This window comes from Chamaea fasciata, unplaced genomic scaffold (genome assembly GCF_029207755.1).
Source record: "Chamaea fasciata isolate MVZ Bird 193981 ecotype frontalis unplaced genomic scaffold, bChaFas1.0.hap1 SCAF_6, whole genome shotgun sequence".
Classification (NCBI taxonomy): Eukaryota; Metazoa; Chordata; class Aves; order Passeriformes; family Sylviidae; genus Chamaea; species Chamaea fasciata.
Window position 1 is genome coordinate 11919640 of NW_027094091.1, and position 26857 is coordinate 11946496.

Genomic DNA, 26857 nt, shown 5'->3' on the forward strand with positions numbered 1-26857 from the left:
TTTTATTAGTTTTCCTCTTGGTTAGAACCTTTTACAGATACGAAGACTCTTAATACTTCGCTCTCTTCTTTTATTCGGGGTTAACAATTCCAATTATTTTCAGCCATGCTTTTTAGGCTGTTTCTTGTCGCCTCTATCTAGATGCCTTAATTGGCCTATTTCTATGTGAAATTGGATGCAGTCCATTTGTCTGAAGGTAATGAAGGGAATCACTCACATGTGAGGTTTATTCTTGAATATACCTGCCTGTTTGCAGTTTGTCTGCTTTTTGAGACAGATGCACAGTGTGTTTTTAAGTGCTTCTTAAGGCTTAAGTGCTTTTTAAAGGCTTCTTAAAGGAGTTTATGTCTCCCTGCACCACTGAATGGAAGAGGTAGAGCTGGAAAGGAGGGAAGGGGGAAGAGGGAAGTGTTTTTAAGATTTATTTTACTTTTCATTGTCCTGGTATGATTTTGTTAGTAACAAATTCAGTTAATATTCCAAGATGAGTCTGTTCTGCCTGTGATGATACTGAGTGAGTGATCTTTCCCTGCTCTTACTTCACCTCATGTATCTGTCAGTATGTTTTCTCTCCCCTGTTCACTGGTGGAGAGGAGTGATAGGAGCGTGTGTCTGGCATCCAGCCAGGGGCAGCCCACTGTGGTGCTACTTGGGGCCTTCTATATAGTTTGGGAAAGATGTGGTAACATAAGAATCCCTTCTTGGAGCTCCTCTGCTTAACTTTTCTAGGCATAATTCTAGGCTTTGGTGTTCCATGCTCATTCATTTTTAATACTGAATGTTTTTTTTTCAGATAAAAAGAGTTTCATTATGCACTATACGCCATGGTTTGAAGTGATATAGAACATTATATATAGATAGAATTACAGACTCATTTAGGTTGAAAATGACCTTTAAGATCACTGAGTCCAACCATTAATCCAACACCACCAAGTCCACCACTAAACCATATCCTTGAGTGCCAGATCTACGCATCTTTTCAATGTTTCCAGGGATAGTGACTCCATCATTTCTCTGAGTAACCTGTTCCAATGCTTGACAACCCTTTCAGTGAAGAAATTTTTCCTATGTAAATTTCCCCTGGCCATTTCCAACTTGAGGCCATTTTCTCTTGTCACTAGTTACCCTGGAGAAAGAAACATCCTCACCTGGCTACGACCTTCTTTCAGGTAATTGTGGAGAGTGATAGGGTCTCTCCCTGAGCCTCCTGTTCTCCAGGTGAAACACCCTGTGCTCCCTCAGCTGCCCCTCATGAGACTTGTGCTCCAGACCCTTCACCAGCTCTGTTTCCCTTCTCTGGGTACTCTCCAGCACCTCAGTGTCTTTCCTGTGAGGGGCCCAGAACTGAATACAGAACTCAAGGTATGACCTCACCAGTGCCAGAGTGACAGTTGTTATCCTGGTCCGACTATTTTTGATCCAAGCCAGGTGCCAATGGCCTTCTTGGCCTCCTGGGCACGCTCTGGCTCATGTTCATCACTGTCAACCAGCACCCCCAGGTCCTTTCCCACCACACCACTTTCCAGCCACTCTGCCCCAACCTGTATCACAGCCTGGGGTTGTTGTGACCCAAGTGCAGGACCCAGCACTTGGCCTTGTTGAGCCTCCTGCCACTGGCCTCAGCCCCTCGATCCAGATCCCTCTGCAGAGCCTTCCTCCACTCCAGCAACACTCTACCCAATTTGGTGTCCTTTGTGAACTGACTGAAGGTGTACTTGATCTTGTCCAGGTCATTGATAAAGATTGAACAGGACTGGCCCCACACTGAGCCCTGGGGAACACCCGTGGTGACCGGCCCCAGCAGGGTGTAGCTCCATTCACCACCACTTTCGGGGCCAGAACAACTATTCCAGTGCACCTGTCCAAGCCAGGAGCAGCTAGTTCCTCCAGTGGAATGCTGTGGGATGACAGTGTCAAACACTTCTCTCAAGTCTAGGTAAACTGATGCATGTGGCTTCATTTTGGCTTTCTTGAAAGGGGATTTCAATTTGTGGTCTTAGCCCCTACTGGCAGTCAGGTGAGAAATGGGAAAGCTGGTGTTAGTACTCATGAAAAACGTTAAATTCCTTCACTCGATGAGTTTGCTGGTTTACAGTTACCTGAATTCTCTAAGAAATGGTCTGTTGTGTGTGATTCTGTGAGCGGTGGTGGTGATTTCTGGGCTGGGGAGGCCATTGGGGGTGCTCCCTGAGCTGGGTGTCTGCCTTGGACACAGGGCTGAGGCTCAGGATGTTTGCCCAGAGCTGTGCCCTGCACTTGACACTCACTGAGAGGTGCTAATGATCCAACAAAGCCACCAAGCTGCTGTGCTTAATACAGTTATCATCTGTGCTGTAGATTGGACTTTAATTAAATTTCTTAATTAGGCCAAAATCCAATAATTCTAGAAATAGTAATTAGCAGGAACCAGCTGTTTTATAACTTGTTATCCTGGTTTTGTAGTTTAGACAAGACCTGACTTGAATAAAAGTTGTTCTGTCTGCTTATGTTTGTTGTAAAAAAAAAAATTACTTGCTTATGTTGTTTTAATCCTTGCCTCATTTTGGGGACCATTAATTATTAAAAAAGGCTACAAATACAGTATGTTTTGTAAAGATACATTTTGTGCTATATTAGAATATTATTTATCAACTTTTAACCTGGATTTTTTTGATTTACGCATTCATGCTAATGATTCATCGATTGCCTTTTTGTATTTTAGAAATCTATGGTGCTGATTGTGAATAAAGACCTCAGTTCTAAATGGCTAATTATCAAATTTTTCAATTTCAACAATTTGTTTTGGGATTATGTTCCTCAGGTTTAATGCAATCCTAACGAGCAGTTTTAGGGGGCTTTCATTCCATTGTGGAATTAGAGCAGATTGCACTAAAATGTCCAAATACAATTAAAAAGTTTAATGGAACTAAGGGTAATATATACAGTAGTAGTAGTATATACATAGGAGGATCTAGCTGTGTCTATGTAAATAATTTTGCTTCCTCTGTAAACATGCTGATGACTTGCTTGTATCTGTACTAAGTCATATTTTATAAACATCAAAACCAAATGGGAATGGATAATTTATCCTATTGCAGTACAACAGGCAGAGGATCTCATGGAATAAAGTGATAATTTACTTTGTGTAACCCTCTGGGTGAAATAGTACCAATAGTACCAAGCATCAGTAATCTTACAGGTTAATTTCATTTTTTTCCTGAATGCTACTGCTTGAGTTGGTATTTAAAAATTGATGATAATTAGATGGCTATGCCACACATATCATATCCAATAAAGCTTATTCAAGTTACTTTTTTAAATTTTAAAAACAATTTCTTCTTTGTGTTAAGTGTTCAGTGGTCTGAAATAATTTAGCTTTGAACTCATCAAATCTGAAATACAATGACATTTCATACTTAGCAATATTTTAGTATAAAGTTTAATTGAATTTTGTTTGTTTTGCAGCAGCTGCCGTGCTTTCAGCAAACAAATTGCATTAGTTATAGAGTATTGTGAGGAATCCCACCAAGATTTATAAAAGCTTCTAGGTGAATGTTTGCCATATGAGCAAATAAATTTAGTGCAGATTTGCCTGAAGTGGTATGTGTGGAAATGAAGAACTGTAATGTCTGTTGGATTTTAAATCATAATCGACACGTGCAACCTAGTGAACAGCTTCCTTAGAGGCCTTTGGGCTGTGCTGAACCAAAAAGAACAAACCCGGCACCGTGACCTTTAGATGGTAGGCTGGGAGTGGTAATTAGGACACCACCACATAAATGGTAATGTCCACAGCATTCAGACTCTATAGGCCTGCCTTGCAAGAAAGGAAATCTCTGCCAGAAATAAAAGTTCAAAGGATACATCTTCCCATTTTAACCCCTTAAAGGAACTCTAAATGACACTTTATTAATAATGTTTAAAGAGAAAATGTATAAGAACTGCCATGTTGGTAAAAGATAAATCTTGGATGTCTGTGTATATATATATATATATATAAAGATAAATATACTGTTGTTGTGTAGATAAGGAATAAATATAAGCCAGCTTTTACATGACTTCTTCAGTATATTTTATCAGTAACGTGACTTCTGCTGATGGTTGCATTTTCCTTGCCTTTACTGTTCCATTGTGCCTAATAAATATGGATACTTTGATGTAGTAGCATGCATATGTTAGTTCTCTTTTTCTAGCATATCTTTGCTGACTCAAGCAGCAGTCTTTTTATTCTGTAACTTTGTTTACTGGGAGGTGTTTATTTAAATACACAGTAAAAAAAAGGATGGTATAAAGCCAAATGATTTATCCAGCGTGGGAAAACCAAAGAATGAAAAACCAAAAAAAAACCAAAGCTGACACTGGACAGAGAGTTTGTTTTTTAAATATTTCTGTTCAGTATTTAATTTAGAGGTAGTAAGTAAGTTCACAATTTTTTGAGCAACTTGGTCTAGTGAAAGGTGTCCCTGCCCATGACAGGAGGGTTAGACCAAAATGATCTTTTAGATCCTTTCCAACCCAAAGTGCTCTATGATTCTATGGTTATTTTATGCTTTTCATTATGGTGGTATTATAAAGAAAGTGAAAAATAAATAAATTTTTTTAATTGTCAGGAAACCAGGTTATAGTATTGCAGATAATTTTATTTGACATAAATTGTCCTAACTGAATCGTAAATAAAAAATGCTTGGTACAGTATGTTTGGTATTGTAAAGAATTTCACAAGCTATTTCTTAATATTAGATTATTAATATCAAAATTAACTTGTTATGGAGCAAACAGTTTGGAAGCAAATTTCTCTTGGAACTGGAATTACTTTAAAAGGGGAGTTCACTCTGTCCAGGTGTGGAGATGACAGAACAGCACTGGGCTGCAGTTAGGGATGCTGAGTTTGAACTTCATGAGCTGGCAAGGTAAAATAAGCTGAGCTGTGTTAGTGCAGTCAGTGCAGCAAGGATTTTAAGCTCAGCATATGTCACAATAATGAAAACTCCCTTGTGGGAGAGTTAGAAGCAGGTTTGTGTCTGTTTCTGCTCTCCACACTCGTGTACTTGAAAGGTGAGTATTTTGCGTGTTTGTATGAACAGATCTCTGAAGTGCCGAAGGAAGTGTAACAAATGCAGGAAACCCCACTCTGCCTCCTTGTATCACCTCTGTGGAGCAGGGATGGTTTACTGGGATATTGCACATTCCAGCCCAAGTTCTTCCTGAGCTTCGTGAACACCAGTGTGATGGTGGAGTTGCTGCATGTGAGGCTCAGACCAGGGTGTTATGCATCCCAGAAATGAACTTTTCCTGCCAAATCTGTAGCCATTTCTGGCTACGTCATTTAATGACAGCAATGACAGCATTCTGTTTTGGTGTACAGCATATGTGTTGCTGTGTGTATGTGAATATATATATATATATATATATATATATATATATATGTAGGAGAAAAATGTGTGAGGAGAGGAAGGAAAAAGGATTTCAGATGCCAGGCTTTGGGAGGTGTGTTCCTACTTTTCATTTACTTAGTGGAACAAGATTAGTTTCTCTAATGTATCTTGAGAAGGCCATGGCAGATGTATTTTTAGGACACTGATTTTCACAGCTGGTATTTTCAGCTTTGCTGGGGAGGCTAGAAGCAGAACTTGATGTAATAGTGAAGGCAAAGCTCTGTCAAAATACAACTCAATGGATTCGTGTCTTTCTGTTCATTGATGACCAAAATTGCTCTAACATATTTTTCCTGATTCTGATTGTAGATGTTTACTTCTCAGGGGAGGTCATTGACTCTTTATACTGGCAAGGCAATGTCTGCAGGAAGTGGCAGTCACCTAGCCTTTGTTAAATCTAGCTGATGTCAGTGGAAGAGTTAAGGTCTTGGGCATGCAGCCTTTTAATCAGGCCTGAGGCACAAGGGGCCACCTTCAAAGAGCAGCTTATTCTGAGCTAAGAAGACCTGTTCTGACTTTAATTAGATATGTGTCAGCCAGAACATCTCAAGAAGAAAACATATTTCGTACTTATGATGTACAAAAATATAAATTAGATGAAGAGGATAGGAAGAAGTGGTGAGGTATTGTCTCCAACAGGAAGAAGAGAATTTGTTCTCTGTAGAATGGGAAGATGTAGCAGAGAAAGAATATAATCTAGTATATTAAAAGAAACTTATATTGAGTTTGCATTTTTAGTATCAATAGTGTTGGGCTTTCCTTTGTACGTGTGAGGTGTGCCTTTGGCGCTGCCTGTGAACAACTAAATGTATTGAATTGAGAATGCCAAAAGCCTTTGCTCTTTGTGTTTATAGGTAGGAGTTGCTGGGTCAGCCAGTGTTCAGTCTTAGGGACTGAGAAGTCTATGGTAGACAAATTGCACTTATATATTGGTTGCCTCCTTTAAGAAATGACACTATCTCTTTGCATCTCTGAGTATCTAAATACTTGACTGGAAGATGCATTTTCAGTAACAGCTGTAAAATGTGTATGTTGTGAAGTGCACCATTTATCAGACATGAAATCCTCACAGTAGAGACCTCACAGTAAGAGTTCAGCAGGATGATGAGAAAATAACTGGACTGGAATTAACAGAGAACTAGAATTTAGCTGCCATCATGCTTACACATTAGAGCACTCCCTAACAGCGCTCTTGGCAAAATGGCCGGAGAAGGATGTCACTTCATTGCTGGGTAATTGTTCCATAAAGGCGAGTACATGGAGAGCATTTGGGTTGATTTTTTCCTCCCATCCCCCATTACTATGATTTTAATTGGAAGCAGCTCTTTGTTCGTGTAAAACTAGCATGAGGTCCTTTACTGAAAGATAGTGATGTCTTTGTATCAAACAGTGCCTGTTTCAAGCTGTTACGCTTGTCATTGTTTAATTGAACTTGCTGAGATTTCTGGGAGAAGGAAACTTTTACTATTTCCTCCTGCTTTTTACCATCCTCTCCTGCGAATCACTTTAACATGCTGTTTCTGAACAGAAAAATACCCATTTGTGAGTAGGTGGAATAATAGACGATCTGGATTCTGATACTTATTAAATGTTCAGTCTTTGTCAAAATCTGCAAGAGAGCACTGGGAAGCACAGAATTTGCAGATGTACAAGCTCGTGTCATTTTTATTATCATTCTGAAATCTCTATTGTGTGTGCAGCAACTGTGTGCTTCTTAGAGAAAATGTAGGCATTTGTAACTTTGCTGTTAGAACTGAAGCCGTTTCTACTAATAGGCTGCAAACCTGAGGTCACTGAGTTTTTGCCTTAGCAGAGCTGGTGGATGCTGTCAGGCCTGGGAGGGCAGGTTTTTTGCCGAGGCTGAGCTGCTGCTGACATCCAGCACAAGGCTAGGCTGCCTCGAGTCCTTTCCAGTTTGTTGCTGAGTCACTGGGTGACCTTGTGTAAACCTCTTCCCTTGGCGTATGCTGCCTGCAAAGGAGGAGCACTAACAATGACCTGCTTGCTTATTCTTGGGTGAGGAGTTCAGTGAGGCTGCAGATTTGATACAAATGGTTTAATTTGTGTCTTGCTTTATTAATCTTATGATAGGCACTGTGTGTCTATAATAAAAAAAAAAGATGGGGATATATGTGTTATGGGACAGAAAGGAGAGAGCTGAGATGGAGGGCTGATAACTTGTCTGAAGGCAGGATGTCAAATGACCTTATCTTTGGCTTCCTGGATATTAGAACATATTCCAGTTGACTCAAAATAAAGAGGCCTCTGTTTAAAGAGCTAAAAGAGTAATAGGAAAAGCTGGTACTGAAATATAAAAATGAAATTTCTCCCAGCTTAGTATTACTTTTGACCTTTAATATGGCTTCCCGTATGCATATGTGTCCATCTTAGGAATACACATATAGAAACAGAGATAGTAGTGTTATGGTGGACTATCTCTGTAATGGGTCTTTGACACCCTACCTTCCCCCTCCTGACAGATAATTTTATGCTGTTCTATGTATTTTAGATTTACAGATATTTGATCTGTTTATATACTTATCTGCCTTTTTTTGAACTAACTTCTCAAAAGTTATTAAGTTGCAAGTGTTTGTATACAGACCAGCCCCATAAGCCAGGAATTTGTTTAAAATGAGTGAAAAAAAATAAAGACTGTGATATTATATGGTCTTTGTAACACTGTAAAGCAAAAGCTTATACTTACCCAGTTTTTCACATGATGCCAAATTCCAGCTGGCAAAGATCCTTGGCACAACACTTAGCTTTCGTTTGGGTTTAAATTTTAAATGTACTAATTTCAAATCTTCCTTTATTGAAAAACTTATTTTAAGATTTCTTGTAGCTTTAAGGATCTGGCTTTTAAAGGGAAGGACTGCCACAGAGCTGCAGGAAGAGTTTTGTGACTAGTTTTTCAAAAACTCTGAAAAATAAAACACGGAGTGCAGATTTCTTGAAGTACATAAGGAAATGAAAAGCGAACACTATTACTTGTAGCAATGGTCACATTTGGCAATTTTCAAACTCATTACAAATGCTGATGGGAAAATTTGTTGCTTTCTAATTAATCACATTAAAGGTAAGTTCAATACCTGAATAGCATTTGCATAAAAGATTTTTGATTGGGATATGGAAACAGATTTCAGGTTGTTCAGATTTAGATTGTTTCTTTATGGGGCCATTGTATGTATTTGCTTGTACTCATATAAATGTATAATGAATGTCATGCATATTTATATACTGCATGAACTGCTGAGGCAAAACAGCAAATAAACAAGCCATATGTGAGAGAAGCTAAAAGGCCTGAATAGCCATATAAATCCTGCATTAGACTTACATTTTATAAGTACTAGGCCCTGTGAAGCACCATTAAAAAAATAGGAGTTCTTTTTGGAGGGTGAAACCTTTGCTTTTCCATCATGTGAAGGACTTTGGGCATGCAAATACATGTGGTTGTTTTACCAATGACAGGCATATGAAGAATCCTTGTTCAGGCTTTAAAACGGAATAATCTCAAGTATCTAAAATCCTGAAGAAGAGAGTGAGTTGGTGATCTTCCATCAGTTTGATAAGGCAGCACTGGACACTGTGTGTGGGAGTAGGGAAGAAAAATGGTCTTTTAAACCTTCACTGCACCAGCCTATGCCTTTGAGTAAGCTGGATAACAGCAAGATAAAATAACTTTGGTTGCTGGGTAAGTCCAGAGGACAGAAATAGTTACTCAGAAGCTTGAAACTGATCTGGAAGCAAAGCATTGATTATGAGCACAAAGCAAAGCAGAGCAATGGCACAACATCTCCCTTAATTCTTGTCCCATTCGACTTCCTGCTGGTGTAGCACAGGCAGACAGAGCATAAGGTGTCAAGCCAAGGGATGAGGGTTATGCAGAACTGTTTTTGAGGCCTATACGTGGCTGGAAACTCTCACTGGATCTGTTCATCAGTCAGAAAGGACTAAAGAGACTGTGTGAAGAGCATTATTTTGTTCTTAAAAGTTCTTAAAGCCTACTGGTGTTTAAGACTGTATAAAGAAAAGAATATTCCTGTAAGTTTCTTAATGCACTCGACACTGCTCCTACTGAAGGGTTAGACCTCCCCACTTTTGTACTTTGTAGGATGATACTTTATGGATGATTACATAAAACTTTGATGTTCCCATCTCTATTGCCTTTGTATAAATCCTATGGTAGCATAAAAATTAATGTTAACATAAAAGAATAGTCTATTTTGTAACGTCTGAGTAGCTTAAGACCACTTTTCTCTATGGAACCTAACCTGTCTAGAAGCTTATTTTGTGTGAGAGAAAGGGTCTTGGATGGGAGAGCCTCCAGGGGCTAGGTTGGCTCCTTTGACAGACCTGGGAACAAAAAGAGTCCACAAACATTTGTAAACAGGCTGAGAGGTGTCACCAGTCTTAGCCTTCAGCAAAGAAGTCTGTGTAGGGGAAAACATTTTATGTTGACTGATTGTTTTTTCTTTTTTTTTAAAGGTATAAAAAAACTGTTTCTTAGCATTAGTGAGTCTGTGTAGTCTCTGGCCATGCCCATTGAAAGCCCATTTAATCTGTTTTATAAAAGCTTTCGTGCATTTGATATTTAATGAAGACAGAATGTATTGGTAGGCTTAAGGGACAGAATTTCACATGGATAGCTTTCCCTCCAATTGCTACGTCATCCTGTTCATCCTAATTACTGAAAAAGTTTTTGTATGACTATTACACATAAGCACTATGTAACATAAAGAATACAGATTAGCCTAATTCTGCATGCAAAAGCAACCCTGTCCTGTGGTTTGCACACCGTATTTGTCAAATAAAATCTAGTAAACACTGTAATTAGCTTCCTTTCCAAATGTGTTTTATGGTTTTAAATCAACTGTAGAAGCAAGTCACACTCAGAGTCTTCTGAAACACATGCTCAAGAATTCCTATTTCCCTCTACTTCAGAGAAAAAGAGAAAGAATAGGAAGATTTTTCTTTGCATTGACAATCCAATGTCAATGGATTAATTAAAACAGCAAGGTGTCAGGAATGATACCAATTCCTCTGAAAGCAGTTTCAATCATTGGTAGGCTCTCCATCTGGGAATTGTGGCGTAGTAATCTGCGGCAAGGCAAAAAGAATTACATGGAAACAAATTTGAATTGTTGACCTAATTTTGGTAGTCCACCATTGCTGACAGAGGTTCATATGGTCCCAAAGGGTTTCTTATTATGGGGATGCCAAAACAGAAAGATGCAACATAAAGGAGGCAGGAAAGTGAATGACTTCGTCTATATCTGTCATTGCTTCTTGTATCCAAATAAAAGTTCTGTGTTTTGTCCACCAAAGATCTATTTTGCAAGAAAAACGAGAGTTGAAAACAGATCAGAAAGGTTTTCATCATTCCCTGGTATTAATGAAAGAAGTATTTGTAGCCAAGAACGTGCTGCTTATCATGTCTTTGATTTCTGCTATATCAATTTCAAAGTTCATATTAAAAATAAGAAGGAAGAGAAAGTTTCTTAAGTCTTTTTGTGCTCTTTAAGTTTGTTCATTATGTAAAAAAAGGAGATTGTGGCTGCACATTTTTCAAAGTGTGTGTTGCTCAGGATATGTAGAGTGGTCTATAAAGGTCATGCCACAGTTTCTTTCTGCTGATATGTCTGCGTTGAAAGGGGATGACTCTGTGGCATGATCTGTGCTATTTCTCCTTGGACCACCATGCATTCACAATGAAGCCTCCCTTTAGACTGTCTTTGTTTTCAGAGGATTGTTTTAAATACCTCTTTTTAATTTTTTTTTTCTCCTTCTTTTTTTCTTTCTTCCAATCTGTTTTTGGTGCAGCCACAGCAGAAGGCAGCACATTTCTGGTTGCAATACTGTGTAGAGTGGGTAAAGGAGAAAGCAAGTGATGTATATTGGGCATAAGTTTTTGTTGCTGGCAGGTTCTGGCTGTCAAAATGTTAAGTCTCATTCATGAAGGGCTGCATCTGTGCCAGTTATTTATGTGTAAATAAAGGTTTTGCTCTGTTGGCAATCCCAGGGAATCTGGTACCGAAGCAAGTATCACAGTCTCAGAAATCCAAGAACAGGGGCAGGAAGGGGAAGATGTAGTCTCCCTGCATGTATTTTGTATACCTGACAAATAGATCTCTCAAGAAGTTGTAAATCAATTTTTTTTTTTTTGATAGAAAGCTTTAGAGTAGAATACAAGGCACCATAGTAAAACATCATAGATTTTTTGAAAGAAATTTGCTTTTTTAATCCTTGAACATTTGGTTGCATGAAAGAACCCCTCCCCTCCCTCCCCTAGCTGTCGATTAGAATAACTTCTGACAAAAAGCCAGTGGTAATGCACATATTCTCATTGCAAAGCATTTGCCAACTGAAATTTCTAGCAACTACTGCAGAGAACTCACAGCTGTGTTCAGCACGGTTTTCCAAAAAAATTGCCTTTTATTTGGGTCAATCTTGTTTTATGCTTAGTCATTTTAAAGCCAAAAAACCTTGTTTTCAAAAAGTCTTCAAAATGTGGATCAGCTGTACAAAGACACAGGGACGGCTTCCAAAACATTCAGGGAAACTGCATTTCTGTTACCATATGCCAAGGATGTGATTGCTGTTTTTTCTGCTCTGGGGATTGTTATAGTTGGACCCTGCCTGTTTCTATTTGATGTGTGTTGGACAAGGTGTTTCTTTGAGATCCCCACCCCTTATAGTCCACAGACCCTGCATATGTGGACTGTACATGACATTACCCCAGTTTTCAGTGGAATTGTCCTCAGCTGTTCTGCTTTCCAAGAAGAAATCAAAACTAGCTGTCCTAAAACTTCTGTAAGTAATGCACTCTGTTTAAGAGTTAAAATGGGCTAAGGTGTCCCATGTAAACAGATCTGGCTAAAATCTCTGAGAACTCAAGTGCTTTGCCCATTTTGGGAATCTCAAGGAAAGGATGGAGTCTGGCATCAGTGTTTACTCTCTTACCTTTAAACTTACCTTGCTCTCAAGATGCAATGCTGCCTGACATGATGGAGGTAAAAGTGTGAGAAACGGAACTTTCACCAAAGATTCTATGTATTACAGTTTGTGATTAAAAACCTGAACAAACAATCTGGAATACATTCCATTCTTTCCTAACTATTTGGGAAATGTTGACAAGTGTTGCTAGTTATTTTACAGAGAAAACTCTTCATTTGTATAATACTGTATTTTTTGTAGAGAGCCATTATATGATAAAGGACATACTGAATCAACTTTCTTTATTTAACATGTGCTGCCATGACTATGGGATATGAACATGTTGGTGACTTCACTGCACTGAGTGAAATTAGTAATGTATCAAAGTATCAAACATCAGTTCATCTGTCAAATTATTTCTGTAGTAGTTTTGGTTCTTTGAGGTGCTTTTGGTGTGTGTGTGTTGTATTCTGAATTCTGAATGAATTTGAACAGCTGTAGTTTATGCTCTGCTTGTTTGCAGATTAACAGATATATTTCCACAGTAATAGCTTCCCCTCTTTATCCTTCCTCTCCACCATTAGAAATAGATTTAGCTTAGCAGTTACTGGAAATGAGAAATTAAGTATCCAATTATTTTAAGTTATTTTTGTATTACCATATCTTTTAAGAAGCTATAGGAAGATTACTGAAGGATTATTAGGTTGTAGTTTTCCAGTGGTTGCTGGTAATTCGCTGTGAATACCACTCTAACAACTTGTACTGACTGGCATAATTAAATGTTTCAAATTTGCCCTAGTTTTTGCAAGACTTACTGCCAATTAATCTTCTTTTTTAATCTTACTCATATGTTACGTTACTGAAACATCCACTTTCAGAAGCAGATATTGTCACATCACTGCACTACTTTTTATTTGTTCTTATTACTGTAACTTACATTCTAGATCTCTGTTTCATTCTTCTCTCAAAACTTTTGTAAACACTATTCTTGTTAGATGGTGAAGCCAGTTGGCCAAAAAGAAAAGATATTTTTTATTTCCCAGTTTACTAGAGAATTCAAAAAAAAATTAATCTTAATAATAGCTTTTTAGGATCAAATTACTTACTTTTTAGAGTAATTGGTGTTACAGAATTCGTAGATATGCTGGAAGATAAGTACATTTTTCAATTTAGACAAATTACCCAGATAACTTTGGAATTTGGAGCTGTGGTTTTCTGTTGGTTTTTTTTGGTTGGTTTTTTTTTTTCCCTTTTGAGTCTTGTGGGTATTGGCCTGTTTTGATATCATCTTATTGGCCTGATTGCTGCCTATTTGCCTTTTACAAGTAAATTCTTGCTTTGTCTTAGGTATTTCTGTACTGGATATTAATATGGGGAAACCTTCTCTTTCCCTTTTATTCAAATGTATTCAGATTGCTCAGTGAAGGCCAGAAGAAAGCAGCAAAATGTTTTATGTGGAATAACTATCTTGGAATATTTAAGAATAGGGCAACTCAAAAAGGATGATGAGGGCAGGGTGAAGTGAGACATATCTGATGTCATAAAAAATTGAGGCGCTTGGCCTGAGGAGATCTGTTACTATATAAATAAATTGAATTCCTCTTTTCCAGTATTTTGTGCTACTTAAATATGCCAACTAAGCTGTTTCAGCACTTTGATCTTCTGCCATGATCTGGCCCTAGCTGTACTTTCATCCTTTTCAAAAGCATTCTCTCACAGCAGTGAATTTGGCCCTGAGGAAATGCAGATTTCCTTTCTCCATTAAATACTACCTAGATGCTTGTCTTTATTGAACAAATAAGCTAGTAAATTCCCTACGGATTTAGGTTTTAAGCCACTAGCAGCAGAATACATGGCGTTGCCTTAGACAAACCCCTAGAGAGAAATGCATTGTTTCCCAGCAAGGGAAGTGGTTCAGAAATAATGATTTTGGGACTGGTACCATTGGATGCAGTCCTGATGTATTTTATGTGAAATACGGATTTTTGTGAAGATATGAACATTGTACATGATAGTAGTTAGATCCATCACATTTCAGCACAGTTCATATGTGGAATCCTGTCTGTCTTCCAGCTCTCTTGCCCAAAGGGCCAAGAGTTTGACCTGATCTGTGTTGTGTCTGCTGGCCCCCTGCTTTGGAGACTCCCAGATGGCCACGCCTGCTTCAGACATTGCTGAAATCTGTTGGGTTTGATTAATTCACTTGTCCTCAATCTCTAACACAGGGGGTATACCAAGAGAAGATTTAGTACTGAGGAGACTTTACTTTCTTTTTTTCACTCTGCAGTGAAAGGTGTGGTTAAAGGTGTTTAAAGACTCTGGGAAAACTGATGTAAATTATGCTAATTAAAGAACTTGAATTGATTTCAGTCATTAAGCTTTCAGAGTGATATTTTCCATGAAGATATCCCCATAATGATAATTTTATTTCTATAAATTTTTCTGTGCATGGGAAATACCAGTTCAAATTAACAGGCAGTGAACATCAACAAAACATTTCCCCTTCCAATCAAAATCCATTGAAGTATTTTAAAGAAATATGAAGTAAGACAATATCAAGGCCCTGTCCATTGTCTTTTGATTGTTTGTTTTCAGAAAGGAAATTTTGATTGTTGCCTTCAAGAACAGAATTTAGGTTTTCTAAAATTTATTCTTGTCCTCCTTTCTATATGGCACATGATAACTTCCTTACTTGATATACTTTTGGTATTTATCAAGATTCATGGCAGTGGACAATCTGTATATGAAAATTTATAGGGGGCCACCATGACAATTTAGGTATCCCAAAACCCAATAACTTGTGTTGAAGTGGAATGCAAATTTGGTGTTACCTAGGCAGAGTTAACAGTCTGGTTTGATCTCATCTAAGGAGCTTAGCAGCATCCATCCTGCTTTCCCTGAGGACCATCTAGCAAAGGCCACCATTCCATATGTGTTTGTAATGGAAAGAACATGTCACACTTACAGTTTTACGTGATACCTTATTCTGCTGCTTTTTGTTACCCTGCGTAAATAAATTTCCATTGCATTGCTGCCATCAAAGCTGTTAATGAAATCTGATTTGTGTTAAATCTCTTTTCTTTTGTTTAACAGATGATGTCACTAATATTGCTCAGGAAGCCCTCCTTACCGATGAAAAGGAGAACATTCCAACAGGACTAGGAGCTGTGGTGTGGAAAGTCCCAGAACAAACACAGCTTGTGACTTAGCTACCAGTGCTGCTCATTCTTCACCTCTTTAAATTAAAATCAAACACAACTGCCTCAGAAACCTGTGGACAAAAGAAAGGTACTGTGCATTGCCAAGCATGTTGGTTGGGTAGGAAGAGAATAAATCTGCCGTACAGATATGGTGCTATCATTTTATTGGAGACAGTACTATTTGAAGCTTCAAGTTTGAAATTCTTTTTGTACTGAGAGAGACTTTTAAACGCAACCATATTTCACAGGCAATAAAATGCACCAAGTCTATGTGAAACTTTTGTCTTTTTGTGAGGTGGTTTCTCTTTACAGAGACACTTTCTGGAATCACTGAACAGATTATTGATATAAACATTTTCTCACTTGTGATTTCTTTTCTTTATTGATTTTTTGTTTCCCCACCACCTGCCATGGCATCTAAGATGTGGAGTACAGAAAGGTGCTTAGTGTCTTATACTTGTCATATGCTTGCTAACTTCACCACTGTGTTACCTCAACTGTATCTGTCACCATTACTAAAGAAGAAGAGCTGTAATTGCCTTGGTCTCAGTCAGGAGAGCTAAGCTAAGCTCCTTTGACAGACTTCCCCGACCTTCTGCTGACTTTTACGTGTTTATAATGTGGATACATCTTGTATTCACCAGGCAGTTACGTATGCCATGCACAAACCCCAACATTGGGGTTTGCTTCAAGGATCATCTTGAAATTACCTGTTCCTCCTGTTAGAGAAGTATGGTAATGATGAAAGTTTAACCCCATGCCTAATTTTTGGAATTTTCACCTTGTGGTAGTCCTGCAGTGATGACAGAGTTAGTTGGCTTAGAAATATTAGGAAATAATAAACCCCCACTCTGTGTAACTGTTCTTTCTACAGCTATATGCTGTTTATCTCTAGAAAAGACATTTTTATCTAGAAAGATCTTGAGAATATAATTGAGGCTTGCCAGAAAACTGTAGTACAGAAAGAAAAGGAAATCAGCAGTAACCCTGGAAATATCCTTTCCCAATGGCGATTTTGTAGTTTGCATATTGAAATTGTTGACTCTTTGCTACTCACAAGCTTTGCTTGATTTGAAATATACCTTGTTATATATAGTACAGTTCACAGTGAACACTTTCTTCTCTGAATAGAGAAGTATGACACTAAATAAGGCAAGTGCTATGGGAACTGACAGCTGTAAAATGCATGATCATTAATAAAAAAGTCACAAAGAAGGAAAGAATAAGGTAAAAAATGTAGGATATAGAATGAGTCTTAAGGCCCATCTGTTTTCTGTGACACTCAAATACAGCTACTACTTCATTGTAGTATCTTTGATTTTAACACTTCACAGAATTTCATTATTGTATAGTCATTACAAAAAAATAGTGAAAAAGTATGTCTAAAATAATTTAGTATTTGCTAATGTAATTTACTTTCACTATAGAGAATAATTATTTTAATTTGTAATTTCTAATTTGTAACTGAATTTGTTTTGGGGGCAACAGATAAACTGATGTGACTACTAAATTCTCTCTTCTGTACCTGGGAGAGTAGTTCATCCTTTTCTTGTGGCTGTGTTTAACACTTGATGATAAATACATGAGGAACTTCAGTCATAGATTTATCTAAAAAGACTATATCCATATCTACTTAATAATAACAGAAAGTAAATGATACTGATTTTGGAAAAAAAATCTAAACCCATCTGATGACTATTATCACTTGGATTTCTGTGAAGGTAAATGTATTTTAATTTCTAAATTTCGGAAGGATGCTATTTAAAGATTATATCCCCCTACTGTCCTTTAGACTGCTCTGTTCCTATACATCCAAACAGTGGAACATAGATTAAAAAAATAATTTAGACCTAATAGTTTGTTTCGATGACTCTGCATAGTAAAGATGAAGTGTTCCAAACATGAATTTTCAACAGCCAATGTATTTTGGAAAAAGATTTTGTTGTGTGGCAATTATTTGTATCTATCCTAAGAGTCGGAACTAGCTTGTGAAAATTTGAACTCTGGGTTTTCATCTTCTGAATTGCTTATGCACATTTGCCCAATGCTGCAGGAAAAGATCTTGCTTATCTGGTCCCTGTTTTTGTTTTTGATTAGTCAGATTTCTTGCGTATCCATATCTTGTTATTTGTCTAGACTATTCCTGATCTCTTCCAACTGTCTTCTCAGCCTGGAAGTGCAAACACAAGCATTCATGCAGGAATGGTGCTCTTATATCATGCAGCTGTGAGCTTGCACTTTGCTTTAGAGAATGACAGGCTGCTTCTGTGGAAATTTAGGATTGCTGCAGCGTGCCTGGCCCTGCAATAGGGCCAGGCACATTTTTAAAAATTGCTCTTTCTTTCTTTTGCTGACTGATCATGAAATCTATCAGAGTTTGATACTTTCCCCCTTTTTCTGAATGCTGAAAATTAAATTGAGATAAACTTAGGTATGGCTCTCTTGTTTCCATTTTTTCTTAACATCCTTTGAACAGACAGTCTGTGCTGACTAATCCTCTCTACAGACATTACTTATGTTCTCTGCCACATGATAACAGATCCATCATTTTCCAAACACAGAAAACAAGTGCTATAACATGCTTGTGTCTGAAGAGTTTTCCTTACTTTCAGATGTAACACGGTAGAACACTTGGGTGGCTGGTGGCTGTGCAGCTGCTGGCAGAATTCCCACACATGTTTTGCCATTAGATAAGTCTGTGGTTGGTCATGGTTGTGTTGAGATAAGTGACGTTGCACTTAGTCGTCTAAAAGTAATCATCTATGGGCTGAGTGTTTGCAAGAGGTCTTAAAAAGAAAACTAAACAAACTTTTCTGACACCATGGAAAGGGCTCTCAAGTGTATCAGACTTGCTGTCCAGTATTAAAACACAACAGATCTTCAGTCCTTTCTGAAGCTCCTTGTATGTTCATAAATGAGTATGAATGGGAAAAAAAGGTATGAACTGTGAGAAATCTGTAGCCTATGTGTTGTGCATTCAATAAAGAGTAGTGAGAGGCCATGAACTTGGCAGTTCTGAGAATTCCCTAGTATATACCAGTTTTGCAGTACCTGGTGCTTTTTCGTGATAAATAGATTCTCTCTTGGTTATGGTTGTCTTTCTAGCTTTTTGTTTGTTTTTCTCAGCTCTTCAATTCAATTAATTTGTTATGTCAATAGCTCCAAATGATGTTTTGAATATTAAATGGCTTTGATAATGGGATTCTATTATGGCAATATATGTATGCACATGGGCAAAATCCTGTTTTATGCATAGCATTGTGTAAACGTTGATTTCTAGGGGAAAAAATCTTGAAGGACACTCATTTTAATCTCAACGCCTGCAACTTATCCTTTCTGAAGGAAACCCATCCTGTGCACATCGGCACATACTGTATTTATACAGGTGCACTGGATGTTATTACAATGCAAGACAAAAATGTCAGATTTCTTTAGTAGAAGGGAGGCAGAGAGTATTTGGACATTTCAATTAACTTCCAACAATCAGTGTAAGAAATAAAAATGCACTCTCTGGGACAGTGAAAGAAAACATATAACCTTGTTATTTACTGGTGAAGACTTGCATATCTCGAAGCAAATACCTAGTAATTTTCTATTCTTAATCCCTTACAACGTTTGGGATGCGTTAGTGAAGATCTTTCTGATGTTTCCAGACGTCTCTACTGCAAAAAAATTAATAAATAGTATATGTTTGTAGTGCAGCCGTTTCAATTTATATGCCCTGGGAGGGGAATGAACACAATTTCACTTAAGAGCTCCCAGTTTTCACATTGTTCACTGAAACAGGCAGCATTTTAGCATTTCCCCTTTCATGTGCAAGGGCACTGTATGCAGATAACAGCCCAGTCTTGATTTACATGAAGCTTTCAGGTTTGCTAGTATAGGTTTGCTACGTAGGAGGTGAAAAATTACAGTGTTACTGCCATAGCTGTGCAAACCTTAACCTTAAAGGAAAATCTTATTCACACTTTCACCTAAAGTTTAGGGAGATGCTGTAGAAGGAATAGTTCTTGACAATACCTATTTCCATATTTTTCCACCCAGTCTTCCTTACGACTAAGTTTGTTCATAAAGTCACTGCCAGCACCCTAAATTTGAGGCTTCCCTCTGCCACCTCTTGTAGGGGATGAGGTAGGAAGAGGAACAGAAATAAACACCAAGATCAATTAATAGCAGAAATTATATGAACATATTTTGACACAACTGGATTCAGAGAAAGGATTGCAACTGTGTCAAGTTTACATGATAGTACAATTTGAAGAAAATTTTTTGTCCATGGTCAGAGGTGATTTCCAGCCATTTAGACCTTCCAGAGAATAGCCTTCTTTGCAGGCACCATGGCAAGGAGGAGGTTGTGTTCTGAAGGATTGAAGCATGAACATTTTTCATTTAACCATTGGGACTTCTGTAAGCTTTAGGTGACATGTCTTGGCCTCAACTTTCTGCAAAACACTTTACCATCTTCACAATCTGCTCTCTGAAACAGTACAGTGAAATGAAATCTTGATTTCTTAGTGAAGGAGAGATGTTATGTAAGTAAACAGACATAAGAATGTTTTCTTCAGAGTGAATGACAAATCACTTTTTAATCCCCCTAAATGTCCAAATCAGCTTGATTATGACAGCACTCAGCAGTTTAGGATACACTGCTAGCAATGCTGTGCCCCCCCAAATTGGATACCCCCCATAAATTTTATGCACAGCTTGCATACTAAAGCGCTTGAAGTTGCATGTGCAAGTAATCTGGTTCTGTCTAACATCATCCCAAATTTAGGAAGCTTTTAGGAAGCTTTATTTCCAAATATTTTTATATATATATATGTATGTGTCTGTGTGCATTGGTTAATTTCTGAGCTTGAAAATACTTTGGGGCAGTCTAATCTGGACAACAGAAAGTGGCACAGTCTGTAGTGGTGTTTCACAGAGTATTTCTGGAGTTCTGTATTTTTATCTACTTGCCTGTTTACCTCTTTTTAAGGTGAACTATGACTGAATGTGTCTGTTTTTTAACATTCTGAGCTAAAAAATTACAATGTTGATACATGTATCTGGACAAATACATTTTCTGCAACTGTTCATGACTGCCACATTCAACTTCTAGTATCTTCACAGAGCACATTTGTGTTTCTGGTGGCCAACTTGCCAACAACATTTTCAACAAGTCTGGACTGGTTTGAATCAAATTTTCTGGCAGTTACCAGAAGGGTATTTTATTTGTAGTCTTCTCACGGTGGCGAAGCGTTCTCTATTTGTGGATATTGGAAGATGGTTGCAGAAAGAGTTCACAGTTCACAGTTTCTCCTCTGTGCTTTTCTTGTGCTTTGTCTTGTTTGTCTCTGTCCTGTTTAACCAGAGAGAGAAACAAAAGTTTGTCTCCAGGCTCTTGCTGTTAGCATCTAGCTGTGCTTTTTACTGCCTGTAGTTTGAGGCCATTGCACAGCTCCCTTTCAGAGAGCTGAGAGAGGAAAAAAGCTGCTGTCTGGCTGAAACACTCAGTTTAAATTTTTTATCCCAGGTGATGCAGTTGCATCAGCCAGTTCCCAGAGTGACTTAAACTCTGTTCACTGCAAGAAGCATTCACTCAAATACCAGTGTTTGAAATGCCAGTTTTAGCTGGCTGATTATCAGAGGACTGCTGTGAGAAAGTTAACAGACCTTCTGACGGAATTGCAGTTTTGTGGGATGCTAAATTTGACGATTCCTGCCAGAAAAATTTGCAGATTCTTTCTGGGTCTCTTAAGTTTTATTTCTCATTACCTGTATCCATTCTCTTATTTCATAATATTGTCGTCAGAATACATTTCATATCAAGTCTTTCTGCAAGTGTAATGCCTAACTTACTGAGAGATTAAGTGATTTGGTAGAGGAAATACAAGACATCTGTGGCAGCAGAACTGCAGATGGAACCAAAATCGATCGAGCCTTAGCCTGTGTGTTGCCAATAAGAAAATAATAATAACAATAATAATAATAACAATAATAATAATAATAATAATAATTACTATTATTATTATTATCCAGCTAGATTTGGAATTAGATTTGCATGTTCAAGAACATTGAAGCTGAGCAGGAGTCCTTGATGCAGTAATCTAACACAAAGTTGAGGTCCTAAATTCTTGAGTGCAGGTAGATACCTTTTTGGGAATTCTATGACTATTCAAAATTTAAGCAACAGCACTGCTAGTTCTGTAGTGCATAACCTTACTTTGATCTCAGGAACTAAGGAACTTGGCTTTGAAAGTGGACCGTGATGGGAACTTAGGAAAAAATGCAGCATGTTCTTTTTTCAATCTTCCTGGACTTCAGTATCACTGGACTAGGCTGATATCTTCATTTTTGGCTAAGAATCCTGACTTTAATGAGAAGTTGTGTGAAAGTTGAGCCGCCCTTTGGTAGGTGAAGAAGTTTTGTAATTCTTTTTTTGTGCTGACTGATGTGCTCGTGCTGCTCTGCACAGAGCTGTGTGATTGTTCTGTGCCGGAGCAGTGAGGTGAGAATGTGAGCTGTCTGCCACAGCATGAGGTAGCTTACAGACTTAGTAGTCAACAGCAAAAATTTATTTTTGAGATCAGAGACAGTGGAATGAAATCATGTCCCCTCTGTTTGCTTCACTGTTCAGCTGGTAACTAATCTTACATTCCACAAGCACCTTTTCTCCTCCTTACACCTGCCTGTCCTCTAAAGTTTATCATATTGATTTACAAAATAATAGATATTCAAGATGCAATGAAGTGTTAGACAACCCCAGGTTTTCTCTCATTGAGGTTCTTCCTCTCTCTTGAGTCATCAAATTGGGAATCTGAGCCTCTTCCCCCAAAGCTTTCAGTGGCCTTATACACTTTATACACAGCTGTCATCCCTGAATTTTTTATTTTTCTAGATTCGGGTTTTAGTTATTCTATCTCCTCCTCACAATAATATAAAATAATAATAATGATGGGTTTAAAAAAATACCTGAAGGAAGCTTCCTGCAAAAATCAGGTGAGTAGCTAAACAAAGCTGGTCCAGTATAATCCAAAACTCTAAATTTGACAGGTTGATTTGTTGGGTGTCAGGGATAGTCAATAAAGATATTAGAATCCATCTCTGTATTTGCCATTTATCTAGCCCTGGCTGAGAAATGCTGTAACTTGGCCTTTCTTCCTCCTTCTGTTTTTGCTCTTAAATGTTCTGCTTTCATGGGAATGCTGCTCCTCAGTGTGAGCACAGGGATCTCCCTGCCTCATAGCCAGGGCACAGTGAGAAGGTCCAGAGGCTCCTGCCCTGTGCCACACAGAAGGCATCAGGTCAGGTCTCCTGTCCATGTGGGAAAGAAAGGAATTGGCCCAGGGATGAGAAGAACAGCTCTGCCTAGAGCTGCCTCTCCAGAGTTGCAGTGAATCCAGCACCCTAAAGCACTATGGCTGTGTAACAGAGCTGAGTTGTGAAGGTTCTGGAGGGAGGGTTCTGTTTCACCATTTTTTGTTGCATTTGAACTTTGCTTTTCTGTGCTAGTGCCTCTTGTATTTTATGTGTGTCACAGGACTCATGTTTGTAGTATTTTGTCCTTTATTAGGGCTAATAGAGAGATTTTAATGATTAATGATTTGATAAATCCTTGAAACAGTGCTGTAAGTGAAATTGGGTAAATATTACTTAATGTACATTCATTGAAGCCAGTGAATATTTTTTATTTACTTAAAATAAAAAAAAAATCCTGGAATCAAACTCCTCGTTTTCTGAGAAGGGATTCAGGTTGTTTTCAGTAACTCCTTGTGTATGAAAGTGTTGTATAGTGCAGAGGGGAGGTGCAGGATCCCTTCCCTTCCTCGTGCAGTGCCCTGTTCAGCTCAGACATTCCTTTTTACTTGTGATAATTCCTTTTAAACTACGACCTAGGTTTTTGGGGTTTTTTGGTGGGCTGTTTATGTCCTTTCTCTAGAATGAAGCCATTAAAATACTGGCTGCTATCCAGTGGCACGGATAGTACCAATCAAAAATAAATTTTCCGTGTCACATGGTTGTTACTAGCAGGTACCCACACATTTGTGTGTGTGCATGGGGTCTAAATGAATTTGATATGCTTACCTTTTTTTTTTTTTTTTTTTTTTTTTGGTTATGCAGTGGCTTGGATACATATTTTAGTTGCATGTTTTAACAGATGCACACATCACAGGTAGCCAGTTCATTGAAGAGAAGATGAATACATTGGTGAAATTCATTCAGGAACTTGACAAATTAGTTCTGTCAACTGTTGTATAAGGACCTGGAAAGCAGCGATTCATGGTGGGAAGTTAAAACCTGGGTACTGATTCCTGAGGGCATTGAGAATTTTCTGAAAGACTGTGGAGTGACACAATCACAGATCACCTTTGCTGAGATGCCACTGAGAAAAATAGGGAAGCAATTACTAACCGGTACAGAAGAGTTGACTGCTTTACAGATCCTGTGCTGGTCTGAAGGATGTCACCTGCTGTGGGAATCTGAGCAAGTGTCGTAAAAGATTTACTCATGCTACACTGAAATCTCTACCAAGGAAAGGTCTGTTCCACATGGCTCTGCAGGATTGTTACTTTGAGGTCTTCTGGAAAAAAAAAAAAAAGTTTATAGTTTCTTGGTGATTGCTTTCTATATAGTGTGGTCCTATAAGGTATATTTTTATTAAAGCAAGAATGACTCAGGACTTCAGGCTGTGTAACTGAAAAAATGAATGTGGGCTGTTAGTTAACAATAAAGATGTTTCTAGTTTTATCCATCAAAAAATCAAGTGACATTTACAAAGTGTTCCGCTGTAGGAAAACTCTGTATTTCCCTATGCAGGCTATGATTGAAAACAACCCTCAAATGTTCTACTGTTACAGAAATAGATCTGTCTTTGTAGGTAGCTAACAAAGGCGTATCAGAAAGGTGACCAGTCTACAATATACTTAGAAAACTATACTGATAATTTGCATTTAGATTTATCAGTGGGAAGAGTATTATTTTACAATCCTATAGAGATTCTTCTGCTTTTATCCATTCAGTCACCTTTTATTACGTACAGCTGAGAACTGAAGCAGTAAATGTAGGTCATCTGAACCTTGTGAGAAGTGTGCTTTGGGCATCGGCAGCTATGAGTATTGTCTCCCCCATACAGTCACTGGTTGATTATCGCTGTTTTTTTAAACTCTAACAAAGGTGAACTGCAAGTTACTTCTGAAGTTCACATTGTACCTGGGTCCACTGCATTTACTACTGTCAGATGCTATGGTAGTAAAAGTTATTTTAAACTTGAATGTACAGAATTGTGCTATACTGAGACTGTTACAGCTCATGTTCACAAGCACAGTGAGGGTTATTGGTGCTATCTGCAGTATATTCTGTAGAATTATAAGAGAAAGGTTGAAATAAAAAAAAAAAAATGAAGTAGAATGGCATACTGTTTATGTGGAGGTGCAGTGTCTAGATGAAGAAGCTCTATTATTTCCCTCCAGTACCTGAGTTACAGCTTGGTGTTTCAGTGGAGATGACTCAATGACAATTTCACCTTCCAAAAATTGTGCTGCAGCTGAATAATGTTGTTGAAGTCTGAAATAAGACTGGAATGCAGAATTTTGGTTGATAGAATTTAGTAAATTTTTCATGCTATCATGTTATCCACATTTATTACTTGATTTTATGGATTTACTTACTTTTCCTGTTGATTACTCTTTGTTACGCAAAAACTCACTCTCTAAAGATATAACCCTCCCTATATTTTTGTGTATTTCATACCGGATCGTGTTTAAAGACTTGCATTTCTTTAAATTGACTTAGTTTTCATTTTCAAACCCAAGTATTGGGTTTTTTCCCATTATCCTTTTTTTCCCTATCATTATTTCCCAGTATCCTTTTTTTCTCACCCTTATGCAATCAAAATTATTTGATGCTTCACTTTCGTGTTTCTGCAGTAACTGATTTTTCTTTTTTTTTTTTATGATGTTTTATTGATATTTAGCATCTAGAATCATCATAGCAACTAATTAAGTAGTTGGAGGTCTTGTTTGATAAAACCAGGAAAGAGATTGAGGTAGTTATAAAAAGCATCCTAAAAACTGCTAAGCAAATAGAAGAGAAATTGGAAGGTAGGACGTTGTTCAGCTGATTGGTTTTCTAATATGTTAAGAATTTAATGATTTCCCAAAACATCTGCAAGAGAAATCATGTTAATTATTTTGATCTTTTACATACCAATCCCCCAAACTATTGAATAGCTGATTCAGATCCAATATCAAGTTTATTTATTTTGTTTTTCTTCAGTGACAATTGTCTCTATACCTATCAAGTAAAGTGAGAAACTTGGTATGTTCCAGAGACTGCTGAAAACGTGATTTGCAATTTAGAATCCATTACTCTTTCCTATCCTTTTTCATGGTGTGAAATATAAAATACATGCAAATGATTCCAAGGTTTGCAAGAAATGTGTAGAACTCAGAGTGCAGGAAGTAGCTATTTTGAATCACGGAGTGATTGTGGGACTGTATCCTGGTGGCATCATGAATTTTTCGCTCAGCAGACATATGGGGAGTTAATAAATAGGTTGTTGGTTGAAGTGTCTGCATCAGTAAAATTTTGTTAGAGTGGAGAGTGGAGTGTTTTATCCTTCATTTTTTCACACTGTGTTTACAAATTGTTTGGTGTGGATTTTTTGTTTTTATGGGGGTTTTTTTGCCTTTTTTTTTTTTTTTTTTTTTTTTTTTTTTTGTCCTGACCTTTATCCAAATATTAAATATGGGTAGTCAGCTAGGAAGGGATCTGGGCACTCAGTGGTTCTATGCCTTCCATTTGGGAATCAGGATGCAGTCTCTGCTTCAGCCCTTTTGTGTCTGGGCTATGTGCCTCTCTGAGTATATAGATAGGCTTTGTGTTGCCATAGTTTCTGCTTTTGCAATAGGTAGGCTGGAAAATATATCTAGGGAAGAATAAAAATGGAAGTTTTTCTTTATGCCCCGCAATGGCGCTTGATGGGTGGTTGTTTCTTGGTTTGATTTTTTGTTTTTTGGTGGGTTTTTTCGTTTGATTTGGGTTTTGTTTGGTTTTTTGTTGTTGGTTTGTTTTTGTGGGTTTTTTTGGCTATTTCTTTTTCTTTTGTTTTGTGGTTTTAGGGAATTTATTATGTTCAGTTTGGTTGGGAGGTCGTGCTTTCACTCCCCTCCCCACTCTCCCTCCCTCAATGCCTATAAGAGAAGAAGGTGATTTTCTTCAGGTTCTGCATCTAAGGTTTTATTTTACTTGAAAAGTACAATTTTCAAATGTTGAGAGTTAAAGGAAAAGACATTGAGAACAATGCCTTGAGAGTTTTTTTTAATTCAG

At 37.8% G+C, this 26857-nt stretch overlaps 1 protein-coding gene across 5 annotated transcripts in view; it reads left to right on the forward strand.

The window, feature by feature from the left end:
- JAKMIP1 (janus kinase and microtubule interacting protein 1) overlaps nucleotides 1–26857 on the forward strand; it is a 144986-nt gene that overhangs the window by 38594 nt on the left and 79535 nt on the right. For all 5 annotated transcript variants that reach the window (XM_066185437.1, XM_066185436.1, XM_066185439.1 and 2 more), the window contains exon 2: nucleotides 15441–15635. The gene's annotated coding sequence lies outside the window, so the exon portion shown is untranslated. The remainder of the gene's footprint in view (nucleotides 1–15440; nucleotides 15636–26857) is intronic.